This window comes from Schistocerca nitens, chromosome 4, assembly GCF_023898315.1.
Source record: "Schistocerca nitens isolate TAMUIC-IGC-003100 chromosome 4, iqSchNite1.1, whole genome shotgun sequence".
In the NCBI taxonomy this organism is placed as follows: domain Eukaryota; kingdom Metazoa; phylum Arthropoda; class Insecta; order Orthoptera; family Acrididae; genus Schistocerca; species Schistocerca nitens.
Window position 1 is genome coordinate 66,751,273 of NC_064617.1, and position 27,820 is coordinate 66,779,092.

Below are 27,820 nucleotides of genomic sequence, written 5' to 3' on the forward strand. Positions count from 1 at the left end.
TTATAGTCTCCAGAAAAGTCTTTATACTCGAACATGATACCTGTTCCAAAATTCTACAACTGATCGACGTAAGAGATATAGGTCTATAGTTATGCACATCTGTTCGACGTCCCTTCTTGAAAACGGGGATGACCTGTGCCCTTTTCCAATCCTTTGGAACGCTACGCTCTTCTAGAGACCTACGGTACACCGCTACAAGAGGGGGGGGGGGGGGGGGGGGCAAGTTCCTTGGCGTACTCATGTACTCTTTTAAGTGATTTTAATTGTTTTTCTATCCCTCTGTCATCTATTTCGATATCTACCATTTTGTCATCTGTGCGACAATCACGTTCGTAACCTTTTCTGTTTGAGTTCTCATGTACTGTTTGGTGGCAAGTCGTGTGTCGGTCGGTCCGTGGCTGTTCCCTGGTTGGGTTCCGACGGATCAAGTATGGTTGGGCTCACTACCTGTGTCACCTAATTGAACGATGGCAGACCGACCTTCCTGGAGGCCTTCTGACTGCCACCGGTATATAATTATCTGTTGTCAGCTATTTTAAATTTTAGGCTTATGGTTATTTGTTTGGTTTCCTTACAATTTTGCAAAATTTATTGTTAAATTTATCTTTCAACCTTAAACACTGCGGCCCTGTGCCTTTAAAGATTATGGTAATATAGTTTGAAGTTTTGAAATTTAATTGTGGCCCTCAGCCATTTGTGTTGCACCTTGCATATGTTGCTTTTGTGGGTTTTAAATTATTTTATTGCCATCTTAATTGAACTTTTGATTTTTTAAGATTTCTTGTTGGCCTTCTGCCTTTAAGGGTCTATGGTACTATATTCTAAATTTTGGAATTTAATTGTGGCCCTCAACCATTTGTATTGCACTTTGCGTATGTTGTTTTTGAATTATTTTATTGCTATCTTAACTGGATTTTTATCTTGTTAAGATTTCTTGTTGAAGGCATTCAGCCGTGAAAGAGCTACATTTGTTAAAGATTCGACTGTGTGCCGTTTTGGTTGTAAAGGTTATTAAATTCTAATAAATGACAATTAGAAGCAGAAACTGACCTCGACCCTTGGCCCCTTCCACAATCCTATTACTTGTTCTGCCCAGCCGGTTTAGCGGACGTGTCAGAAGGGTTGCTGCACTTGTTGGGCACAGTGTATCGGTGGTGATTCGGTGCTTTCAGCAGAGGTCTTTGGAAGATTCCCACACCAGTTCATGAGGTTTTGGACCTCTGTGTTGTACAAACGCACGCCAAGACCGACGCATTGTGAGAGCAGCAGTGGCCGAATGAATGTCATCCAGGCAAGGAATCTGAGTACAAGTTTCACCTGATGTGCGTCGCCAAGGACCATTTGGAACCGTCTGAGATCTGGTGCTCCTCTAGCCAGACTACCACTCACGCCACGACGCTGCAAAGCGTGGCTTATCTTGTGTCTCGATAGACACGGCTGAAGGGTCAAATGGCGCTCTTTTGCCTCCAGTGATGACAGTAGGTTTTGTCTGTTTTGAGTGAAGGACACGTAAGTGTACGGTGTGGACACGGGGAGCGGTCTACTTCTGAGTATGGTCCCCACGACACACAGGTCCCACTGCAGGCTTCATGGTGTGTAGGGTGTAATAAAACTGTTTATGGTTGGAAATGAGCGTTTGGCGTCATTGGCCGGGAGGCCCCTTGCGGGGAAAGTGTTTATGGTGAGATGAACGTACTAACCGATCTTGGATCATATGAAACGACCGATTCCCAACCTGAAGACTCAAAACCGGGGAATCCACTGCCATATAACTATACGAAAATGTACGAGGTTAATTACATGTTTGCACCTCTTACTGTCCTTCAAAGTAGTCACCAGCGTTGTGTAGAACCCGTTGCCAGCGATGTGGAAGGCGTAGTATACAGTTAGCAGAGCCTGTTCTGTTGATGGTGCGAATGGAGCGGTCTAAAGCTATGGTGATTCTCGTACACGTCTGTAATGGTGTTATCCTAACGCATTACGTTCCTCCACGGCAGACCGTCAAGGCACAGTATTACTGTTCGTTTCTGGAGCATCACCTGCCACCAGCTTTGCGAAAGAAGCGGCGACACTTTCTGCGCAACCCACCCATCATTTTGCACGACAGTGCGCGGGCGCATACAGCGCAAGCTGTGGCTGCTCTGTTCACGACTGAACAGAGCAGCCACTTGTGACTTTGATTTGATTCCGAAGATGAAGGAACCACTTCGTGGCATTCGCTTCAGAACTGTTCCAGAGATTCGACAGGCAGTATTCTATCTGGCCTTAAAAACCACAGATGAGATTTTCATATCCTCCCACTCGCTATGCGCCAACTACTAGTACTACACAAAAAATGAACAGTATCTTTCTGTAGAAAATTTAATGTGGTTAAATTTGTCGCTGGAGGTGCCGATTTTCGAATTATTCAGGAAAAAGTACGAAAGTAACCTTCAAAGGCACCTCCACCGCCGCACTCATTCCTCACCAGTCAGGATTTCTAGTACGTCGTTCGTGGCACTATCCCGTACCACTGAACAGAAATTTCCCTCTACACGAGCTATTCCCGATATTGGATCTTTTCTGGTCTCTAGGGGTATTACACTACCAGCGTAGTAGACTGTTTCGTTAACATTAATAATTTCAACGTGCCCATGAATATAATTAAACAAAAACGACTTTTGTAAGTGTTACGCTAAAAGTAATTACGTTAAAAATTTAATCCAAACATAACCCTAACAAGTACAGTAGTTTCATAGTCACAAGGCCTGACGAATTCAACGTCGTAACTCTTTATCTTGCACTGTTAGAATTCCCAAAACTGTTGGAAAACATTTACTCAGCCGTGAAATTTACAATTTGTAAGTGTTCGACTAAGGCGATCGTGTAATAAGGCCAGTCAATGGGGACCGAAAAACATCGACTGTGAGGGAATGATTCGTATAGTCGCAAATTTTTGAACAATGGTAGGAGGGAGTGCCACGAACAAAGTGGTAGAAATCCTGACTGTTGAGGGAAGAGTGTGGGTGTGGAGATGCGTTTGAAGACACCTTTGTACGTTTTCCCTTAATAAATCGAAAACTAGGGCCTCTAGAATCGCAGTCCAAAACTTACAAAAAAAAAGTAACCCTTCCTGAACAGACCAAGAAGGCCCCACGGTACTGACAGGCCGCCATGTCATCCTCAGCCTATAGGCGTCACTGGATGTGGACATGGAGGGGCATGTGGTCAGCACACCGCTCTCCCAGCCGTACGCTAGTTTCCGAGACCGGAGCCGCTACTTCTCAATGAAGTAGCTCCTCAGTTTGCCTCACAAGGGCTGAGTGCATCCCGGTTGCCAACAGATCTCGGCAGACCGGATGGTCACCCACCCAAATGCTAGCCCAGCCCGACAGCGCTTAACTTCGCTGATCTGACGGGAATCGGTGATACCACTGCAGCAAGGCCACTGGCCAGTCAATAATTTAACTACTCTACTGGCCATTAAAATTACTACACCACGAAGATAACGTGCTACAAAAGCGAAATTTAACCGACAGGGAGAAGATGCTGTGATATGCAAATGATTAGATTTCCAGACCATTCACACAAGGTTGACCCCGGTGGTGACACCTACAACGTGCTGACATGGGGAAAGTTTCCAACCCATTTCTCATACACAAACAGCAGTTGACCGGCGTTGCCTGCTGAAACGTTGTTGTGATGCCTCGTGTAAGGAGGAGAAATGCGTACCATCACGTTTCCGACTTTGATAAAGGTCAGATTGTATCCTATCGCGATTGCGGTTTATCGTATGGCGACATTGCTGCTCGCGTTGGACGAGATGCAACGACTGTTAGCAGAATACGGAATCGGTGGGTCCAGGAGGGTAATACGGAACGCCGTGCTGGATCCCAACGTCCTCGTATCTCTAGCAGTCGAGATGACAAGCATGTTATCCGCATGGCTGTAACGGATCGTGCAGCCCCGTCTCGATCCCTGAGTCAACACATGGGGACGTTTGAAGGACAACAATCATCTGCACGAACAGTTCGACGACGTTTGCAGCAGCATGGACTATCAGCTCGGAGGCCATGGCTGCGGTTACCCTTGACGCTGCGTCACAGACAGGAACGCCTGCGATGGTGTAAACAACGACGAACCTGGGTGCACGAATGGCAAAACGTCATTTTTTCGGATGAATCCAGGTTCTGTTTACAGCATCGTAATGGTCGCATCCGTGTTTGGCGACATCGTGGTGAACGCACATTGGAAGCGTGTATTCGTCATCGCCATACTGGCATATCACCCAGCGTGATGGTATGGGGTGCCATTGGTCACCTCTAGTTCGAATTGACGGCACTTTGAACAGTGGACGTTACATTTCAGATGTTTTACGACCCGTGGCTCTACCCTTCATTTGATCCCCGCGAAACCCTACATTTCAGCAGGATAATGCACGACCGCATGTCGCAGGTCCTGTACGGACCTTTCTGGATACAGAAAATGTTCGACTGCTGCCCTGGCCAACACAATCTTCAGATCTCTCACCAATTGAAAACGTCTGGTCAATGGTGGCCGAGCAACTGGCTCGTCACAATACGGCAGTGACTACTCTTGATGAACTGTGGTATCGTGTTGAAGCTGCATGGGCAGCTGTACCTGTACACTCCATCCAAGCTCTGTTTGACTCAATGCCCAGGCGTATCAAGGCCGTTATTACGACCAGAGTTGTTTGTTCTGGGTACTTATTTCTCAGGATCTATGCACCCAAACTGCGTGAAAATGTAATCACGTGTCAGTTCTAGTATAATATATTTGCCCAATGAATACCCGTTTATCATCTGATTTTCCTATTGGTGTAGCAATTTTAATGGCCAGTAGTGTACATTAAATGTCCTATAAAAAGGTCCTATGCATTAATTTTCGTAGGATTAATAATTCTCTCGTAGCGAGCGAGAGAATATGATAATCTCACGCATGGGTTTTAGAGGCAAAATTCAGGTTGCATAAAGCGATATCGGCACTTGTCAGTAAAATGACTTTGTCCTCGAGGGCGCTGAATTTTCTTTTTCCTGGCAGAGTACGACAAATAACAAGGGATGTGAAAAGTTAGTGAGGGGCAGATATGATGACTTCCATTAGAGGCTTTACGTTGGCCACGAGAGCGTGCGTTCATATGGCACTGACAGATTATCTCAGCGGCGTTATTGGAGGAGAAGCACTCGACCTGCTATCGACCTTCCTTTCTCCGGCGCTGTGCAACAAGTCGCAGAGCTCCAAGGCCAAGGGCGGCCTCTGGGGAGGAGGGAGAAGGAGCAGATGAATGGCGGCGCACCGCCAGCCGCCGAGGTGGGTTGTCGAACCTCGGCGCTCGCCCCACTTGCTCCCCACCGGGGGCCGAGCGGCCGGCCGACCAGGTGCAGGCGCGGCCCCCGGGGGTGGGAGTAGGGGTGACATATAGGCGGGCGCGTCGGCCGGCGCGCGCTACTCGCTACTCGCTACTCGGCTGCGACGGGCGCTGGAGGGTGGCGAAGCAGAACCAGGACTCTGGTGGCTCGTGCAACCCCGACACCCGACAACCGACAACCGACGAGGCGACTTTTGGTGAGTCAGCGACACTCCTAGAGTCCTCTACGTTCCCGCGACTTACGTTTACAGTATAAATAAGAAATATTATGTAACCATCCTCCAACTTTAAATTTTTATTTACGAAATGTTTCTGATTCCTTACGCCATCATCAGTTAGCTGCTCCGAGGACAACCTAGAATGTTTTAAATGTACCACCTTCATCGCAGAATACACCAAAAGCATCCCGCAGTCAAAGTGATTGCTACCTGACCTAACAACTGAAACTTAATCATGCAGCAAACATCCGAAACGTATCGCAAATAAGAACCCAAAGTTCAGCGGCTGGTTGAGTTGTGGATTTTACTTATATTTCCTATAGTGCGCCCAAAGAAGATCCGCGTGAGGTCTGCGCGGCTGCTTCGCGCGACCAATAGCGTAAAGCGATCGAGTTTTCGTTTCTGTGGAAATCCCTCAACGTTTCCCGCAATCAGAGATGACAGCAACCTCCTGCACTTCGCGGTTGAAATTTGGCAAAAGTGCAGCCGTCTGTCTCTCACAGAATCTAGTACAGGATACCCAGTCTTATGCTGACCGTTGAATCTAAGCTGAGTGTGATGAACCTGTTTTGTGCTTGATAGAGTGCACGTCACGTTTGTGATCTGTGACATAAATGTGTGCCACACCGGGATTCGAACCCCAGAGTCCAATCTTTTGCCGTTAATTTTCTTCCAGTACTGTCACCTTACAAATTTACGCATCCAGTCAGCAAACCGGCATATAGTGCGTGGCGGGGTGAATTTCATCTTAATATAAGCGATTTGCTTTCCTGTTCCATTCATGCATTGACTCTGTGTCCCTTTAAGTTCGTAATCTCACTTACCACACTATCAAGTAAAATATTCGACGATGGCAGAATTAACACACAGCCTCCCTCGAATAAAGTTTCCCTAAATTTACCCCGGAATATTTCGGAGGAGACTGTCGTTTTGCTTCAAAAACTTCCCATTTAAGTTCTCCGAGCATCTCTGTTAAATCTTTTTATGGGCTATACTAGTAGTCCCGAAAATTCTTATGAGCTGTGTCAGTTGTTCCAAAATTCTGCTAATAAGGCGCCGTGAACGTATTCCTGTTTCAGACACCTTCTGCAGCTTGTGGTATGTCATTGTGAATGGTGTTAATTTTTTACTGGTTGTATGTTATCTCCGGCATCTTTGTTAAACACCATATAACAATCCAGACGCCAAAGAATCTTAATCTGATTAGATGTTCTCCGCTGAGTATCAAAATCATAATATGAATTATCCCTTCTAGATTTGCAAGTTCCTCTTTGTAAGAAGCGTCGGAGGAAAAGATAATGGAATTGATCGAGTAGAGATTCACAACTGTGATATATTTCTAATAGATCTGTCGTCAGTAGGGAACTTCTATTTGTAGTTTAAAAATAGTAAAACAAATTTTTCTCTCCTAAAGTCGTCTTCTGATTCCTAAACAGTACACTAACATTTAGTCATAAGACCCAAAAACGCCTCACCAGGCTGCAGTGTACAATAAATAGTGTGCTCTTTCGATTAAAATTAATTATCTTCTTCTCCATAAAATTCAATGTACGTAAATCCAGATCAACTACATCCGTTTTCCAGATTCAACAAACATATTTTTCGTTTCTAAAGCTGTGTACATTTGAACGTACATACCAATCTCATAAAATTAGACTGCACTCAAAACCATTCCAATAACACAAAGTTACGAATTTTCGATAAAAGTCCACGGAAAAACATGGACAACGTTCGATCGTTGCCCTAAGTCTCGATGATCTTTGGGACATTACGGATTATGGCCAGATATTCGACAGAGCAGCCCGTCTTCAAAAACGTCACATATTCTCGCTGTGATCAATAGTCACATTAAAAGACAAAAATACAGTTTGTGTAGTCAGTTAAGACATACTCGTATTGTCTCAAAACAAAATAAAGACTTGAATAAAAGTGTCGAGCATCAATTACGTCAGCCACTGTTAAAAACGAGTGTCACAAATAAGTCTGCGACACATTAAACTGTAACAGATACAGAGAAAGCTGTCAAAGTCCATTGATTCCGTTGTATGGTAGTGTACCGTTCTGCTTATTATGGTGTGACAATTAGCGTGCGACGGTAAATGAAAGTATCTGTATCCTGTTTGATGCCGAGATTTGAGGGTTATGTAAACCATTACATTAATTATATTAAGTATAAATCTGTTCGTTAAATGTTTGTGGAGTTAAAACCCGTGTTTCATTTACTCCTACACTTTTAACCTGGCCTAACCGCATCAACTGTGCACTTTAACTGCATTAGACAAACCACTGTTTTGACTTAGCGGTTTGACTAACAGAAGCATTCGTAACAGAAGCATTCTGTTATGTTAAGAGCGCCTGGAACTAAAAATGTTTGGGAAGGATCGGGCTACACGGACCCCTACCGTCAAGTCAACTTGATTACAGACTCCAAAGACGGTAACAGTATAAGACTGGTCTTACTAACGTCTTGTAAGTGATTTCCATCACGTTTCCGCGACACTTTCAATAAATCTAAGTCTCCCATTCACCTTCCGTAATACTGTTTTGCCACCTTCGCCCCATTTCAAACCGTCTCCAAAATCGCCACCAAAATTTTAAACTATGTAACGAGTTCCAGACGCTCGAAGAGGGTTTGTGATTTGTGTAGAGGATTTAGTGGCACGTTGAAGGATTAATTATATCAATGAGACGTGTTTGGGTTGTTCCGAGCGTTTAGGGCGGGCTACATGGATGGTCGGCTCTATTTTCTCAACTCTTTAGGTTAATTAAAAGCCTAAGCACGTAATTCCCAGTGTAGTGAAATGTCGAGGAAACATAGGCCAAGTAAATCGAAACCGGTAAAATTGTGAGTTCAAATTGGCAGTAATAATAATTTTTGACGAAATTTCGATTTTTTTAAAGACATGAAATAATACGGAGAGAAGACAAGCTCTATATCTTTCTCTATCCCATAAAAAAGAGTTACTGCTAGTAGTATTAATCCTTCTGAACAAATCAGAGCTCAGGTGAATTAATAGTAAATATATTATCCGTAGTTCATTTTTGAAATAGCAAATTCTGCCGCCGGTAAGACACGTTACGTCTCAGCAGTTCGATACAACAGAACAAATTACAGTCGTCTTCATCTACGATCTCATCATGGACCAGCGAGTAAAGGTGCGAAAGATAGCAACGACTTAAATTGTGATTTATATCTCTGTCCTAGTAAGCGTAGGCGATCTTATCAGAGTTGTATTTTTCCTCTAAATGGGCTTCGTTTATTATTATCGTTCTCGTAATAATGCTACTCGGTCCAGATCCGAATTCGGATGCCGCGCTTAGTTTTAACTTGGTACAAACTGGTCAACGTAGACCAATTTCTGTGCAAACTATAACAGACACATTCGAATCCCGAAGTCCGACATAAAGATGGAAAAAATGAATGGAAATACTTCAGCCCTTTAATCTGCACCACAGCGTATGTCCTCTGATGTTATAACGCTATCCCAGATTTGGAATAACTGGAGAAGAGTGAATGGTAAGTTAAAACTCCGTGAGAGAGAGTCACGTCGTTCAAATCGAAAGGCACTGATCACGAAAAGTGTGTAATATGAGTGCGTGTTCAGTGCTCGGTTTTAGCTGGTTGAAAATCATCAACATAGTCTAATGATTTAGGAGACTGACTATAATAGACGCCTCACTATGCTGAAGTCGCACGCGAAGAAGAAACCCGTCTAGACCCAAATAATAGTGTCTTTTAGTGTAGATCCTCTGATTTTCGCCAATCCGGAAAAGGTGAGCGTTAGCGACTGTACCTGCTGAATAGCCAAGAGGCGAAAAATTTTTTTCATGATTTCGGATGAATTAAATTACGAGTTGAACTACGATTCGAAGTGGAACAGAATGGACCCGAAGTGGAACAGTTCGAGAGGGGTCTTCCAATTCTGGTATTTCCAGTACAACCAAGAGGAAATTCTCGAGTAACTTTGTCGAAACAGATGACTGGAGATATTTTTAATTATTCCTGGGACAATATATCGAAACAAAAAATACGAAATCATTATGCGTGTTTCAGTAAGTTTGTGTGCGACTATGGCTTGCTCGATAAGTTCAGTGTAGCTCCGCCTTGACGACGCCTTCAAGTTTATTCTACACTTCTCATTGCCTACCCAAATGCGCAGAGCACGCTGTTCGAGGTTACACTCATAGTAGGACCCAGATCGTTTCACCGAAAAAAAGAAAAAAGAAGTGTGACGAGGGCCTCCCGTCGGGTAGACCGTTCGCCTAGTGCAAGTCTTTCGATTTGACGCCACTTCGGCGACTTGCGCGTCGATGGGGATGAAATGATGATGATTAGGACAACTCCCAGTCCCTGAGCGGAGAAAATCCCCGACCCAGCCGGGAATCGAACCCGGGCCCTTAGGATTGACAATCTGTCGCGCTGACCACTCAGCTACCGGGGGCGGACAAAAAACCAGATGAGCTGACAAATGGGAAAATATGGAAGGCGATTTCTACTTCCGATATTTGCCTTACAACCGTGGGAAACCTCTCAAAAGGCCGGCCTTGGTGGCCGAGCGGTTCTAGGCGCTACAGTCTGGAACTGCGCGACCGCTACAGTCGCAGGTTCGAATCCTGCCTCGGGCATGGATGTGTGTGATGTCCTTAGGTTAGTTAGGTTTAAGTAGTTCTAAGTTCTAGGGGACTGATGACCTTAGAAGTTAAGTCCCATAGTGCTCAGAGCCATTTGAACCATTTGAAACCTCTCAAAAACCTTGGTCATAACCGAATGATGATGCTTATCTTAATTTAATTCTTCGACAATACGTATCAAATAAATAGATGGAATCATAGCATATGTGTAAGTGTATTTGTTTGTATGAATAACAGAGTGAAGTCTATAACTTCACACATGCAGTGTACCTCTGTCGCTGATAATCACATGCGATAGAATCACGGCTACAATTCGACGTAGGAAGCATTGAGCTTCTGGTGTACCTTTCGTTCCATACTCTAGTGGGTACAGTGACTGTTTCAGGTGCAGTTCAACGTAGACCCATGCTTCTTTTCAGCCAAGTACTAAAAGAGCTGGTTGTGAAGCTCAAGGCGTTCTCGATTCGAAATAACTAGGATGGGATTGCTAGTTAAGGCATTGGCCTTACAGCCAAGGTGAACCTCTAGAAGATCTTGTCGGAATCGGAGGACTGGCACGATCACTGACCAGACAAAAACAAAAAAAAAAGATATGAGTTTATGAGGCATATTTATATGGTGTAGTAGGATAGTCAATGTCGGTGAGAAGTAGGCGAGTATTGAGACGAGTGAGCTCCAGCCCTAAGTTAACAAAGTTAACACTTATCACCAACAGTAACTAATTAAATAGCTAATTAAATAGGGTGTGAAAAACTAATTATACAAAATTTTAGTGTTCAGAGGAGATAAAAGGAAACACTTCTAATGCGACAAAAATGTCACAGTTGCACTGTTCTCCGCTAGGGGTCCGTGGAAGTTCTGACGATGGTGGAGCTCACAGACGGTATTGGAAGTACCGTCTGATAAATATTGTTTTAGGGATGTTGCTGAAAATGTTCGTTTATATTAATGCACTGCTGGCAGTTGCGTGCTACGTACTTGTCTCACACGCCCGAAACAACCAGGTGTTCCACGAACAATGACTACAGCTTCAGCCAAAAGGGCTGATCAGCTCGTAGTCTGCGAGGTCTACCAGCTTCTCGCCGGTATGGTCTAAGGAATTTAACAAAGAAGACCAACAAGTGTTGGAAATGTGACATTATATAGAAATCGTTCTGTACATAGGCGACATGTCTCCCCAGAAATGATACGCCTGTCAGCTAACTCAGAGCGTAATCAAGTATCAAAGCCCTGAAAACATATGTAGAGTTTCATGTAAACACAAAACAATACAAACAATAACAATGTAATGTTTATCTAGGGAAGAAGACATTGCTGAAGTAACGAAAAAAGCAATAAGATGTAACTGTGTTGCAGATCAGATTCCAATGGCAACATGTCGCACACGAGGCAGTCAAAACAACAATGAACTCTTCAAGGCCGCTGACGGGTCACACATTTCGTCACACATTTCGTCTGAGGTACATGCACCCTATTATATTAGTCTGTTTCGACTACAAACTATCCTCTTCCAAAGTGATTAAATTATTTTACCGAGTATCTCCTGCTTGATCGTATGCTGCAGTGAGATTGGATTCCGATGTTTTGATGCCGCTGGCTCACTTGAACGACCGAAGTACGGAAGTAACAGAGAGGAATAAATGACAAGCTGAAAGGCTTAGTTGGTCCACAAGGCAGAAAGGGCATGTCACAATCAGAATACCGATCGACCAGACAGTTTCAGCTTGCTGCACATCGTCTATGCACGACTACGTAACATGCTAACTACGACAGACAACTTCCAGTGCGTACAAATGACTATAAGACAGGACATTTCTGGATCTAAGCGTCAGCATTCCCTTCAATTTCATCCAGTGTTGAAAGTCTGTCCAAAAGGAATTTTCGGTCCCGAACGGAAACACTAACAATCTACTATAGAGAATGAACGCGTGATTTTTGTTAAGTAATTAAATCTATGAGTTTTTGACAAAATCTTCTAAAACATTGGACTCCTGCGAATTAGGCAGAGCAAGTAACGTACCGTGACCTGATTTGTTTGGCCTAACGTATCTTATTGTAGCATATAATGTAATGGACGTCTGTTGTCAGCTTAAATTGCCGAAATTACAATTTCTAGCCCCATCGCTGTCGATACAATGTGGAACCCTTTAATTTAGGAAAGAAAACTACAAATTTGAAACACTAATATTCATTAAAGTTCCGATATGGTTTTCCTTGCAGCTCACGCTCTAAAGACAGAAATAACGCAACACTCGGAATAGGTAGAATCTTTTAGTCCATCGTATCCAAAGTTCAGACGTTTATCCGCTTGATAAAAAATCCTCAAACGGAATGAATGTGTTGGAAACTAGTGCGCTGCTGAGAAGCTGATTCATCGTAAAAGACATCTTCATTTATTTACTACCATTCGTCGCCATCATTAAAACTGCTGCCAGTCCTTTATCATCAAAGCTGTATCAGAAGTAATGCCTTAAACTCAGATGTAAGAAGTCTACATTTTCTGTTCTTACGATATACACGCCGTGCAGTTTACCGTAATAAGGTGTGGCGTAACTCGACGCTAGAGCGCTGCATGTGCTCTTGTAACTTACAGCACGCTCAGTGGAATGTTAAGTGGCTATCGCTGCAATGTCACACCATTCGATTGCGGAATGTCACATATCTGTTCAAGACTTTTTTAGAAAGTTTGGTTGGTCTAAAACTCCATAGAAATTCCTATTAAAACCAAAACGTGATCTTCGGTACATTTAAAATCATACAACGAAACATATTTAGTTAAGCTGTTTTGTCAACGCATGACGTTGGGAGGATTCTATGGTTGTATTATAAGACATGTTATAAAAACCGCTAATCACAAACATAATAACTTTTTCTTTAACACATTTCACTGTTTCATACCGTTACCAGTGTCGAAATTTTGTTTATAGCCAATTGTCTGGATTGTATTTACAGACCGAACTGTTAATCATTTTTTCAACGCTTTAGATACCATGGTTCCCTACAGTGAATACATTTGAAACTCATACATTTTCTTTTCGAAAACCATAAAATGTGTTAAAGAAAAAGATCATCAAGTTAGAGGTGCCAGCTGTTTTCGTTACATTTCTAGTACTCGAGTGCATGCCTGGTAGAATAAATTGAAGATTGGATGTCCGGGATCTCAGGGAACGGCCCTACAGGGCAACGACAGTATGGGAGCAATACTTAGTAGACCATTTAAACAGCACACTGCAAACATCGTCATCTGTCGGTCGTACGTATCCTGCCATTTACGCTGTATATTATTAGTTGTGGGTTTCGAACACTATCAAATTATTAGGTAGTGAGGCGATGTGTGTATTTCAGGTAGCGCACCTCTAGGCGTTTGCCCCTCATTTTCGGCGCACAGTAGCGTGTTTGGATGATGTTTCCGAATATAAATGTCTGTCTTCGTTTTCCTCCCAGGACTTTTTATAACACCTAGATGTATCGTTTTGAAATTTCGTGTGCAACCAAACTGCGTTGCAAGCTGTAATACACCTCAGAAGTATTAATAACTAAATAGCTGCTAGGTAGCTAACTTAACATTTTTAAATGTAATTATCCGTTCTTGCTATGTCCATAACGAGCTCTGTGCACTTCAGAAGGTTGTACGAAGGGGTGCTGAAAAGTAATGCCTCCGAATTTTTTATGTGAAAACTCTTAAATCTTTTTAAATAAACCAACGTAATTGACACCCCATATCATTATTAATCATGTCTACATAGTTACTTCTCAACACAGTCGCCATGGCGACAAACACATTTCTCCCACAGAGGAACCACTTTCTTGATTTCATCATTCTATAATATTTGAGTTTTTGACGGAGCCACAACCTCACGACTGCTCGCACCACTTCATCACTACCAACGTGAAGTTCTCGGAGACTTTCTCTAAGTTTTGGAAACAGTTCAAAATCGAATGGGATCGTAGGGACTATGTGGAGGATGATCGATGACAGTGAACCCAAGGTGTTGGATAACTGCAGATGTAATATCGCTCGTGTGTGTTGTGGTATTGTCATACTGAAGCAGAGTATGCTCCATATGTGGACGAACTCTTCGCATTCGAAATTCGAGTACAGCAAGCTGTTTCTCACGCAGAGACATAGTTACGTTACGCACAGCCACGTTACACGTTATAATTAAGACTCCTACAGTGGCAGAGGGCTGCAACTTTCGTCAGCGAATCGGAAAAGTCGACCGAGTAATATGAATGACATGTAACGTCTCAGCCGACATTCGAACGGAATAAAAAATTCTGAACCCATATTTTTCAGCACGTTCTCACAGACAGTTGAGGACATGATAATGTGAATAACTCCACTATGTCTGCACCAGTTTGTTATTTTAAACTACAAACAGAATCGCACGGAACATATTCTTGGTGTAATATAGATTCCATGTATGTTTGCGTAGGCTTCCGTGGCCAGAGTCAGTCGACATAAAAGTTTTCTGGGTGTGGTACCGCGTCATAATGTATAAAACTACTACTGCTGGAGAAAAACCAACGTTTCGGCCACTGTTTCAGCGACCTTCTTCTGGGTCAAATGGTCACCATTAGGCCCAGAAGAAGGCCGCTGCAACCGTGGCCGAAACGTTGGTTTTTCTCCAGCAGCAGTAGTTTTATACAATATGAGGCAGTACCATACCCAGAAAACTTTTACGTCGATAGTTTCCATGTTTGTGTAAAACTTCATGTCTTAAATTACCTCTTAGAGTACTCAGTAAGATAAGCCAGTGAGAAATAGTGGTCTGGAAGCTTTTCTCCCCCACTCAAACAAGCATTATCTAACTGTCCCTGCTCGATAATGAGTTGGGGATTTGTTGTTAACTTACAAGGGGAAGCCACAACGTTTGGAACGCTGATTTACTGCAAGCTTCGTACACTCGTAGTACACCATGAGGACAACAAAATGTGTAAGCTGTAGCGCGTACTTCTCAAGCTTTATTGAGAAAATCGCAAGATAATTTCGGTGTTCAAATATATACCTACGCTTGGCCATTTTTACCGTGAAGCGGCGGCAGCCGAGTAGTTAGCGTTCAAGCCCCATAGTCGATGGACCGAGTCCCGTTAGTCAGTTTCATTTTCTATTTTCAACACAGTCATTTTCTTTACTATTTATATTAGAATTGATATAATGCGAAAAATACGTGTAATCGGATGAACTATTATCAAATTTACAATGTTATTTGACAGTCTACAAATTTTTACTATCACAAATAATATAATATTCATAACTTTATGTTTTACATGTTTTGACGAAAAATACCATCGTCGAAAGCGAAGATTAATTGTACATCTTTCGAAAGCCGTGTGTGACGGTCAAAACTTGCAGGTAACAGGTAGTTTCTGGATCCTTGCAGGTATAAGGGATTTCTCAAATCACGGACAAGCATACATTTTCAGTATCACTTTATGCGTTTGGTCGTTTACTAGTCAATAGTTACGAATATTATGTTATTTGTGATAATAAAAATTTCTAGACAGACAAATAACATTGTACATTTAATAAAAGTTCATCCGATTACAGCATTTTCCCATTATATCAATTGTAATATAAATAGTAAAGAAAATGACCGTGTTGAAAATAAAAAAAGAAACTGACGAACGGGACTCGATCCACCGATAACGGGGATTGAACGCTAACTACTCGGCTGCTGCCGCTTCACGGTAAAAACGACCAAGCGCAGGTATATACACTCCTGGAAATGGAAAAAAGAACACATTGACACCGGTGTGTCAGACCCACCATACTTGCTCCGGACACTGCGAGAGGGCTGTACAAGCAATGATCACACGCACGGCACAGCGGACACACCAGGAACCGCGGTGTTGGCCGTCGAATGGCGCTAGCTGCGCAGCATTTGTGCACCGCCGCCGTCAGTGTCAGCCAGTTTGCCGTGGCATACGGAGCTCCATCGCAGTCTTTAACACTGGTAGCATGCCGCGACAGCGTGGACGTGAACCGTATGTGCAGTTGACGGACTTTGAGCGAGGGCGTATAGTGGGCATGCGGGAGGCCGGGTGGACGTACCGCCGAATTGCTCAACACGTGGGGCGTGAGGTCTCCACAGTACATCGATGTTGTCGCCAGTGGTCGGCGGAAGGTGCACGTGCCCGTCGACCTGGGACCGGACCGCAGCGACGCACGGATGCACGCCAAGACCGTAGGATCCTACGCAGTGCCGTAGGGGACCGCACCGCCACTTCCCAGCAAATTAGGGACACTGTTGCTCCTGGGGTGTCGGCGAGGACCATTCGCAACCGTCTCCATGAAGCTGGGCTACGGTCCCGCACACCGTTAGGCCGTCTTCCGCTCACGCCCCAACATCGTGCAGCCCGCCTCCAGTGGTGTCGCGACAGGTGTGAATGGAGGGACTAATGGAGACGTGTCGTCTTCAGCGATGAGAGTCGCTTCTGCCTTGGTGCCAATGATGGTCGTATGCGTGTTTGGCGCCGTGCAGGTGAGCGCCACAATCAGGACTGCATACGACCGAGGCACACAGGGCCAACACCCGGCATCATGGTGTGGGGAGCGATCTCCTACACTGGCCGTACACCACTGGTGATCGTCGAGGGGACACTGAACAGTGCACGGTACATCCAAACCGTCATCGAACCCATCGTTCTACCATTCCTAGACCGGCAAGGGAACTTGCTGTTCCAACAGGACAATGAACGTCCGCATGTATCCCGTGCCACCCAACGTGCTCTAGAAGTTGTAAGTCAACTACCCTGGCCAGCAAGATCTCCGGATCTGTCCCCCATTGAGCATGTTTGGGACTGGATGAAGCGTCGTCTCACGCGGTCTGCACGTCCAGCACGAACGCTGGTCCAACTGAGGCGCCAGGTGGAAATGGCATGGCAAGCCGTTCCACAGGACTACATCCAGCATCTCTACGATCGTCTCCTGGCAGAATAGCAGCCTGCATTGCTGCGAAAGGTGGATATACACTGTACTAGTGCCGACATTGTGCATGCTCTGTTGCCTGTGTCTATGTGCCTGTGGTTCTGTCAGTGTGATCATGTGATGTATCTGACCCCAGGAATGTGTCAATAAAGTTTCCCCTTCCTGGGACAATGAATTCACGGTGTTCTTATTTCAATTTCCAGGAGTGTATTTGAACACCGAAATTATCTTGCAATTTCATCAATAACGCTTGAGAAGTACGCGCTACTGCTTACACATTTTGTTGTCCTAATGGAGTTCTACGAGTGTACGAAGCTTGCAGTAAATCCGCGTTCCAAACGTCGTGCCCTCCCCTTGTTAGTTTAATGAGAGGCCACTGTGTCCCTCGGTGCGCAGCTTCACAGATTCTCGCAATGGACGCGTCAACTTTGTACATTTTAGATTCTTGGCCTCTCGCAGCTTCCGTACACCCAAATATCTCGTATGGATCAACAACTTGGTGAAACTCTTTTAACTGGACGTCATTACTTGGACTTGCGTGTCCCTAACATCTCCCAGTTATCCGTGCGAGGAAAGAGGACCTACAGTTTAACGTGGAATCCGAAAAACGTGTGGTTGCCGGTGACTCCTAACATCGTTGAGAGGTGTGGGCTAGGTTAAAAAGTAGACTGAAAAACCCGTGGTCCGACCGGGATTCGATCCCGCGACCGCTTGGTTTCCAGATATCGTCCGACTTGATGAATGATTAAAAAGAAAGCTTTTACGCTGCGTACAACGCAGAAAAATTATACCGGTACTAATCACACCAAAGTTGGTATCACATTTACTGTCCTGTGACTGTCAGCGTCACTTTCAAAAATGGTTCAAATGGCTCTGAGTACTATGGGACTTAACAGCTGTGGTTATCAGTCCCCTAGAACCTAGAAATACTTAAACCTAACTAACCTAAGGACATCACACACACCCATGCCCGAGGCAGGAATCGAACCTGTAACCGTAGCAGTCCCGCGGTTCCGGACTGAGCGCCTAGAACCGCGAGACCACCGCGGCCGGCAGCGTCACTTTTGTCAGGGGGGAAAAAGATAAGAAGTATAACCATATAAATACGTGGCAGCTAATTAAAATCGCAAGGTAGAAGCAGCAGCTCATGCTAGCTTCAATAGACAAAAGTAAATATTCAGTAAATGTGGTCTCCTACCGAATGTAACATGAGTTATTTTAACAAGTTATATTTTTTCAAGTTTCTTCCTTCAAAATGTAGTAGCTCTGTTGTTATCAGTACAAAGCCAAACTGGATGTGATTAGTGGCATTGTAAGAGTCCTCAACACTGGTAGAATAACGTATCATTTGTACGAAACTTGTTCCAAAAAATATTGTTCGTCAACTTCCCACGGTTCACGAAATTTTTGAGGTGGCCATCGTATTTTTAACTCTTTCTCTATTTTGTATTGTAGCTCAAATTTGTTTCTATACATCGAACCTCGACTCATATGGCAGCTGACTTTGATTTCTTTTGCGTTCTGAATTCCTTTCCTTTGTGCTTGTGATACTCCGTCCAAGGTACTCCTTTCCTTATTCGCTCGCCAACCCCCCGGTCATTTGCGGAAGAAAAAGATTCAAATGTTCATTCGTCTCGCGCGCTTTCCGATAGTGGACCGATAGATAAATAGTCTGAAGGTGATCCGATGGCCCCTCTGCCAGAGACTTGACTGTGAATTGCAGATTAATCGTATAGATGTTGTAGACTGTGTGTGACCTGACACTTTGTTACATGTAATAATTCCAACTCTGATGGGTCTGAGGCTCTTGGTTGATTAGCTGTTGATGTTGAAACCTCCCCTTAGAAAACTTAATGAATTACTGTGCTGGTAAACCTCTTACGTTATTTGATTTTTAAACAGCTGAGCAGAGCTGAACGTACTCAGACATTTCTCTCTTTACTTATTCTGATCATCACTAAACTAACACAATATTTTTAGCACAACACAATCTGACTTTCAATAATCCCTACAAAAGAATGGCCCGGCCTAACAATAACCTATACGTTTCATGAATCACTCACCTCATAAAAATCTTCGTTACACGAACTACTGCAATACAGCGAGCGCCAATACTTCCAGCTAAATAAAAGATTCTAACTACTGAATGCACTAACTACTGATAGGCATAGTTATCAAATGAAAGATTTTGATAGAGAACAAACGATTCCTTAATAATATTCAAAAGTCATCATATATATATATATATATATATATATATATATATATATATATATATATATATATATATATATATATCAGTTCATGATATACGGTATTACAAATTTACTCTTTCTGATGGACATAAGTCCAGATCGTCCGCTCTCAAAATTCTGCCATCTCTCTCTCTCTCTCCCCACATCCACCACTGCTGGCGGCTCACCTCCAACTGCGCAACGCTACAATAGCGAATATAAAAATCTAAACAGCCTACTTACAATGTCTGAATCACTCACAATGACCTGTATTTGATTTTGATTGTTGTTGTTGTTACAGATGTTTTTGACTACATACACACAACTGATCCATATCAAACACCACTGTTCCGTCATAACAGTCTCACCTGCCTTCAGGCCAGAGAAAGGCAAGGGCATAACAGTTCCAGTTAGACCGTACATAATACTTACCGATAACCTTCGGTTTTACAAAGATTTGAGTCTCTTGCCCTATTAACGTCTATCGAAAAAAATTAATTTCTTCTTGGATCTCCGCTGCTTGTCTTCCAGTATCAGAAACGAGAGGGCTTCAGACGATTGGTGTATTTGGCAACATCTAGGATCAGACAATATAACGCAGCGCAGCAGTGGTCACATCCACATTGTTGAATAACATTTTATGTCTCTTGTGCTACGTTTTGACTATTTTGCTCGGAAAAGACTAATAGGGAAACTTGTCGGCTCACCAACGATTCGCCTGTTCTTTCTCCTTATAGATGCAGTTTCAGCTTCGACTGTATATACAGGGTTAGCACAAAGTCTTAACCTGATTCAAAAAATTTATAACAGAATAAACGTATGACATAATAAGTTACATTTGATGCCGTTACAGAGGTTAGTGTTACTAGTTGTTGTGACCGATAGGTGGCGCTAGTGCTCCACATCACCGACGCCTTCTGTTAGGTCACGTTGATTGCTGGCGAAATGGCGTCGTAGCAGGAGAAAGCGCAATGTGTGCTTTGGTTTCACGAAACGAAATCGCCCGTCAGTGTTCAGCGTAAATTTCGGGCTTATTATGGACGCAGCCCTGCTGATGTTAAATCAATAAAGCGATGGTGTGCAAAGTTTAACGAAACAGGCAGCGTTGAAGATCGTCCTCGAAGTGGCAGGCCTCGTGTGAGTGATGCAGCTGTTGATCGTGTTCGGCAATCGTTTCACCGGAGTCCATTTAAATCAACTCGTCAAGCATCAAGTGAACTTCAAATACCCCAAGCGGGTGTGGTGAAGATTCTTCTTGAAAGGCTTAGGTTTCATGCTTACAAAGTGCAATCATGCAAGCCTTGCAACCGAATGATTTGCTGACATGTGCCGAATTTGCAACTGAGATTTTCAACAAGATTGCTGGTGATAACGATTACTTAAATCGCATATGCTTTACCGATGAATCCACCTTACATGTCAGTGGAATGGAAACTAGGCATAATGTCCGTATATGGGGTTCAGAGTCTCCACGTGCTACTGTACAGTTACAGCGAGACAGCGAAAAATGTGAACGTGAGTGCTTCGGAAGATCTTCGGTCCGGTTCTGGATGCAGGTACAGGGGAATGGAGGATCAGATACAACCAAGAGATTGAGGAACTATACCAGCAGCCCAATATAGCAGGAACTGTCAAAGCCAATGCAGTGGGCCGGCCATGTGGCCTGGATGGAGGATCACAGATGGCCTCGGAAGCTCCTGGATTTCACACCTACACGAAAGATACCGCCAGGGAGACCCAAGAAGCGTTGGAGGGATGGACTCCATGAAGATTCAAACCAAGTGTCAATAGATGTGAACGGATGGCGGGTAACAGCAATGGACAGAATACAGTGGAGGAGGAAAGTTTTAGATGCGTGCGGTCCACTGGGCCTAATCACGTAGTAGTAGTAATAGTAGTAGTAGTAGTAGTAGTAACACTAACCTATGTAACGACATCAAATGTAAATTATTATGTCAAACGGTTATTCCGGAATTGTTGTAATCGGGGCAAGACTTCTTGCTCACCCGTACTTTCAAATGCTCATCGCCAATGCATGACAGTTTTGCCTTGACAAGTCCTCGATATGAAACACAAACTACGTGCCCCACTTTAACTGACAGCAGTACTCTTGAACGGCGATGGGGGACGGGTGAGGGTGAGTGCGGGAGGGGGGGGGGAGAGGTGGTGGGGTAGATCATACCCTTCACGGGAAGGCTTCAGCCACCCCCCCCCCCCGCTTCCCTTTTCCCTCCACAACCTTCTGAGGCCGAAGAAGAGGGCGTGTCCTACCAACAGTCCTGCCACAACTAAAACTACGGAGTAGTTCTTCAAGGGCGCCAAAGTTCCCTACTCGGGAGTGTTCGCGCTGCCTTCGGACATTGCATCAGCTCTGACTGAGCCGCGGTTACGCCCTTCACGCTCGGGTCGCTTTCCGTGCCTCGCCTAAATCGTACATTTCGTCGGCTCTCCCCTTACCGTGTCGCAACAATGACCTCAGTTGCGCTGCATTTGCGCCAATCCTCACAAGGTCGCCGCTGGACACGCCCACGCAGCCCGCTAATGCCTGCGACAACGGGAAACACACCGGTCTCAACGCGAATAATGTCTCAACTATAAAATAAAAAACAAAATTTATGACTCAGCAGCACTGAAAAATAAATAAGGTGTTAATCTGACATTAGCAGTGGTTACTGACCTCTGTTAATATTCCCAGAAAATCGGAAGAGAAACAGGCCTCCGCCGAAGTTCTCGAGCGAAAACAGGAGATATGTATCTACGGATACGTTCTCTACCGCTCAGGGCTGTCCCACTTTCGATAATTGTCGTTCAAATCTGACACTCCCTAATTTATCTCTGCTCAGCTGTAGTTGCCTTATGTTCTGAGTCATATGCAGGACTTCGTTGAAAAACAATCATTAAGACGTCTAATAACATACAGTATCACCGTCAAATTATCGCAGCACTAACTCATACTATATGAGTAGCCTCCAAGATGATGACAAGACGATTTGTCAAGAAAACATCAAGGACCATGTCCTAACAAACTGAAATTTCTCTCGACGACATTCTCGGTTTACTTCCCGCGTTAGATCTGCCCATAATTTCGAAGTTCTGACGTAATCCTCCATCTTCCTCGTTAGGAACTAGTGACTGTTTTAATAGTGTTGTGGTGACCAATTACAGTCCGTTGGCGGCTTGCGACTGATCGGTGTACTTCATCATTGCGTCAAACTGCCAGAGCTTGTCCACCTTTGCACTGATGGCTCTCATAGGAACTAAACGATTCAGATCATTTCCTTGTGTCCTCTCAGCGTCGAGAGCTCGCCTCCATGCACCACTAAGACTATGGTTCAAGTTCTTCTCACACATACTAATTTCTATGGCTTTTTCAATAACAGAAACCCAGTATATAGAAGCGTGGGGCAACATTTTAGTTTCATCAAACATTATTCAGTATTTATTTGAAGGCTATGTTCATCAACTGCCGATTTCACAACTTATCGATTTTTAAGATATGATTGGTGCTCTGCAAAGAGATCTGTAACGAGACGGCTAGACTGACCTGTATACTTGCTTCTGCCCTCGTAAGAAATCTTACACTACTGGCCATTAAAATTGCTACACCAAGAAGAAATGCAGATGATAAATGGGTATTCATTGGACAAATATATTATACTAGAACTGACAAGTGATTACATTTTCATTCAATTTGGGTGCATAGATCCTGAGAAATCAGTTCCCAGAACAACCACCTCTGGCCGTAATAACGGCCTTCATACGCCTGGGCATTGAGTCAAACAGAGCTTGGATGGAGTGTACAGGTACAGCTGCCCATGCAGCATCAACACGATACCACAGTTCAACAAGATTAGTGACTGGCGTATTGTGATGAGTCAGTTGCCAGGCCACCATTGACCACACGTTTTCAATTGACGAGAGATCTGGAGAATGTGCTGGCCAGGCAGCAGTCGAACTTTTTCTGTATCAAGAAAGGCCCGTACAGGACTTGCAACATGCGTTCGTGCATTATCCTGCTGAAATGTAGGGTTTCGTAGGGATCGAATGAAGGGTAGAGCCACGGGTCGTAACACATCTGAAATGTAACGTCCATTATTCAACGTGCCGTCAATGCGAACAAGAGGTCACCGAGACGTGTAACCAATGGCACCCCATACCATCACGCCGGGAGATACGCCAGTATGGCGATGACGAATACACGCTTCCAATGTGCGTTCACCGCGATGTCGCCAAACACGGATGCGACCATCATGATGCAGTAAACAGAGCCTGGATTCATCCGAAAAATGACGTTTTGCCATTCCTACACCCAGATTATTGAGTGCACCATTGCAGGCGCTCCTGTCTGTGATGCAGCGTCAAGGGTAACCGCAGCCATGGTCTCCGAGCTGATAGTCCATGCTTCTGCACGATCCGTTGCAGCCATGCGGATAAGATGCCTGTCATCTCGACTGCTAGTGATACGAGGCCGTTGGGATCCAGCACGCAGTTCCGTATTTCCCTCCTGAACCCACCGATTCTATATTCTGCTAACAGTCATTGGATCTCGACCAACGCGAGCAGCAATGTCGCGATACGATAAACCGCAACCGCGATAGGCTACAACCCGACCTTTATCAAAGCCGGAAACGTAATGGTAAGCGTTTCTCCTCCTTAGACGAGGCATCACAACAACGTTTCACCAGGCAATGCCGTTCAACTGCTGTTTGTGTATGATAAATCGATTGGAAACTTTCCTCATCTCAGCACGTTGTAGGTGAATGCTCTGAAAAGTTAATCATTTGCATGTCACAGCATCTTCTTCCTGTCGGTTAAATTTCGCGTCTGTAGCACGCCATCTTCGTGGTGTAGCAGTTTTAATGGCCAGTAGTGTATAAATACTGGAAACTCTGATCGAAAATGTCTTTAACACAATGCTGCGTATCCTCTATGGTTCAAGTGGCTCTGAGCACTATGGGACTTAACATCTGAGGTCATCAGTCCCCTAGAACTTAGAACTACTTAAAGCTAACTAACCTAAGGACATCACACACATCCATGCCCGAGGCAGGATTCGAACCAGCGACCGTAGCGGTCGCTCGGTTCCAGACTGAAGCGCCTAGAACCGCTCGGCCACAATTGCCGGCGTCTCCTCTATCTTCCTGGACGTTTGCAGTCTTCGATACTTATACCTTTTACTTCAGGGACCATCGCGGAAAGGAACAAGCCCAATCGATAAATAGTGACTTGATTGTTCAACATCTTCGTGTTTTCATTTCTTGTAGGGAGGTAATTTTATATGTCGAGAGCCATAGCCATGCAATCGGAATGCTTGGTTCAGATGATTAATTATTGTTACAGACTTTAAAGCAACTCTCTTCTGAACAGGGTGGTGGAAATTCTGCGCACTGAGATACAGGGGTGGGATACAGACATCGAAACACCGCGAGCTATGCATTCTTGAATATAAATGCAGGTGCTGCCCAAGCCTGCAGGTGGCGCTGTTGTATCAGACCACGACCGGCACCTGTGCAATGTTCTCAGTAAGTTGTAAGTGTCAGTCTGTGTAGCTGTGGGCGCATCATGTCGGAGGTTAGTGAATTCCAACGTGGACTAATAGTTGATGCTCATCCTTATAACGGCTCCAACACCGTGACAAGGAGATGATCTTTTGCTGCGTATCTGCCCGCATTGGGATAAACGGCAACGATATGGCCAACAAAGCCGCCAAGGAAGCATGTTGGGAAGGTGCTGTTCACCAATGTCACATCCCGTTGCAAGCCATCATCTCATTTTCTGAGAGACGTATCATGCGTCAGTGGGAGACTGAATGGTTGCAAGTGTCAGACAACTAACTGTGGTCGCTCAAATCGACCACAAAGGCTTGGCGCACATCATGTCAGCCTCACCGCAGGAGGCCCATCGGGCATAGCCCTTTCACACAGGGCTTCCTCCTCCGGCGAGGGGATCCACCACTCTGTGAAGTTTGTGGAGTGCAGCATTTAGTTCAGCATATCGTGGCCACGTTATGTCAGCAAAGGACTTGGAAGAACAATTGAAAGGAATGGACAGTGTCTTGAAAGGAGGATATAAGATGAACATCAACAAAATCAAAACTATGATAATGGAATATGGTTGAATTAAGTCGGGTGATGCTGAGGGAATTAGATTAGGAAATGAGACACTTAAAGTAGTAAAGGAGTTTTGCTATTAGGGGAGCAATGTAACTGATGATGGTCGAAGTAGAGAGGATATAAAATGTAGACTGGCAATGGCAAGGAAAGCGTTTCTCAAGAAGAATTTGTTAACATCGAGTATAGATTTAAGTGTCAGGAAGTTGTTTCTGAAAGTATTTGTATGGAGTGTAGCCATGTATGGAAGTGAAACGTGGACGATAAATAGTTTGGACAAGAAGAGAATAGAAGCTTTCGAAATGTGGTGCTACAGAAGAATGCTGAAGATTACATGGGTAGATCACATAACTAATGAGGAGGTATTTAATAGAATTGGGGAGAAGAGGAGTTTGTGGCACATCTTGACTACAAGAAGGGATAGGTTGGTAGGACATGTTCTGAGGCATCAAGGGATCACCAATTTAGTATTGGAGGGTAGCGTGGAGGGTAAAAATCGTAGTGAGAGACCAAGAGATGAATACACTAAACAGATTCAGAAGGATGTAGGTTGCAGTAGGTACTGGGAGATTAAGAAGCTTGCACAGGATATTGTAGCATGGAGAGCTGCATCAAACCAGCCTCAGGGCTGAAGACCACAACAACAACATCGTGGCTACGTGTGTCCGATATATTGATATTAGGGCAGCCCTCAGTCTCGATGGAGGTCTGCACACCATCCTCGCAGATACTGATTCCAGTGTTACAAAGGTGGCGAAGTTTTGTGAACTGTCAGGCCTCATCCCTAAACTGGTGAGCAGGGGAGGCAGACTTTAATACTTTATAAACTGCTCCGTATATAGGGACAGCCTTCGTCCCCACCCATGAGATTAGCATGCTGTCTTTTCCTCACAGCGCTGATGACCACGATGTCGAGCGCCCCTCACCTCAAATCATCATCAGCTGGTGCTCGTATGGTGGGTGGTTCCGTAATCAAGGTAATCGATGTGTTTGGTGTTTCAGGAAAGACCGTGTCAATGAATTACACCGCATACGGGGAAAGCCGGAAAACATCACCCACTCACCCACTACGCGGTCATAAGCGTGTGTTGTGTGATCGTGACAACGGTCATTGAAGAGAACTATGACGAAAAATAAGAGGATGACAGTTGCAAAACTCACTGCAGAACCGAATGTCGCTCTCACGAACCTGTCAGCATGAAAACAACGTAAGCAGGGAATTGCAAGGCGAGCTAGAACTGCGCTGACGCAGATGCCAGGAAAACGTGGCGCTGAAGCCATAAAACTTGGACGATGGAGCAATGCAGGACTGTCATTTGGTCGGATGAATCTTGTTTGCACACATTTTCCAACGTCTGACTGTTGTCTCAAGAGTGAAACATGGCGGTTGTTCGGTGATGATTTGGCCAGCCATGTCGTGATATTCCACAAAAGGTTACTCTGCACGGTCGCATTACTGCCGGGGTTTGTCTGACCATTTTGGCTGATCAGACCAATCCAGTGGCACAATGTTTGTTTCCCAACTGTGACGCTGTGTTCCAAGATGATAGGGTCCCTGTTCGCATCTCCTCTGGCCACTACAGTCGCCAATTTCTATATCACTGAACCTGTGTAGTCTACATCAGAGAGAAGGATGCGTTGGTGGCTCTCGATCTTCCACCATAATCGAGTCCGTCAACATGAGGTGGCAAATATGAGGTAGCCAAGAAGGTGGAAACGTGGGTTCTACTATGCCAAGACTGCTTGGTACAACAGGAAAACACAATTAATCAGCAGAGGTACAGAATAAGAAAGTATTTATTACTTAACTTTGCTGTAGTCAATGATTAGTTGGTTGACAATTACAGGAGACGCGACTAGACTAAGCCTCTGTAGTATGCCATAATTTACAAGTCACAGATCTTGCAGTGGCGAATTAATCTCTCGTAATCTTGAATGTCGAATCCGGTGAATTTGAACTTGGAACGGAGCTATAAAGACTTGATGGCAGCAATGACTGAGCTGCAGACGATGGCTGACTGGCATCGGCGCTGGCTGACCACTGAGCGCGGCTACGAACTGTGGACTGGCACGACTGCACTACTCTCCTCCTGTACATGAAGTGGCCTAGTGGCGCCACACGGCGAGCGTAAGTACTGCGACTGGCTGTGTACTCTTCGGCTAACCCAGCCGTTCTTCTGTTCCGTCTATCGAGAGAATCGCATCCGGCGGATCGATCTCTCAGGCGGCGGTGTGGTCGTATGACTGACGACATCACTTACGTGAGAGGTATCCACTTACGTCATAGTTACCTGACTTGCCACTATTTTGCTCAAAGAATGGCACGT

General features: G+C 44.5%; 1 protein-coding gene across 1 annotated transcript in view; it reads left to right on the forward strand.

Annotated features, from left to right (window-relative positions):
- Positions 1 to 5,435: 5,435 nt before the first annotated feature.
- LOC126252856 (arylsulfatase I-like) overlaps positions 5,436 to 27,820 on the forward strand; it is a 281,029-nt gene continuing 258,644 nt past the window's right edge. Inside the window, exon 1 of the mRNA XM_049953808.1 lies at positions 5,436 to 5,565. The gene's annotated coding sequence lies outside the window, so the exon portion shown is untranslated. The remainder of the gene's footprint in view (positions 5,566 to 27,820) is intronic.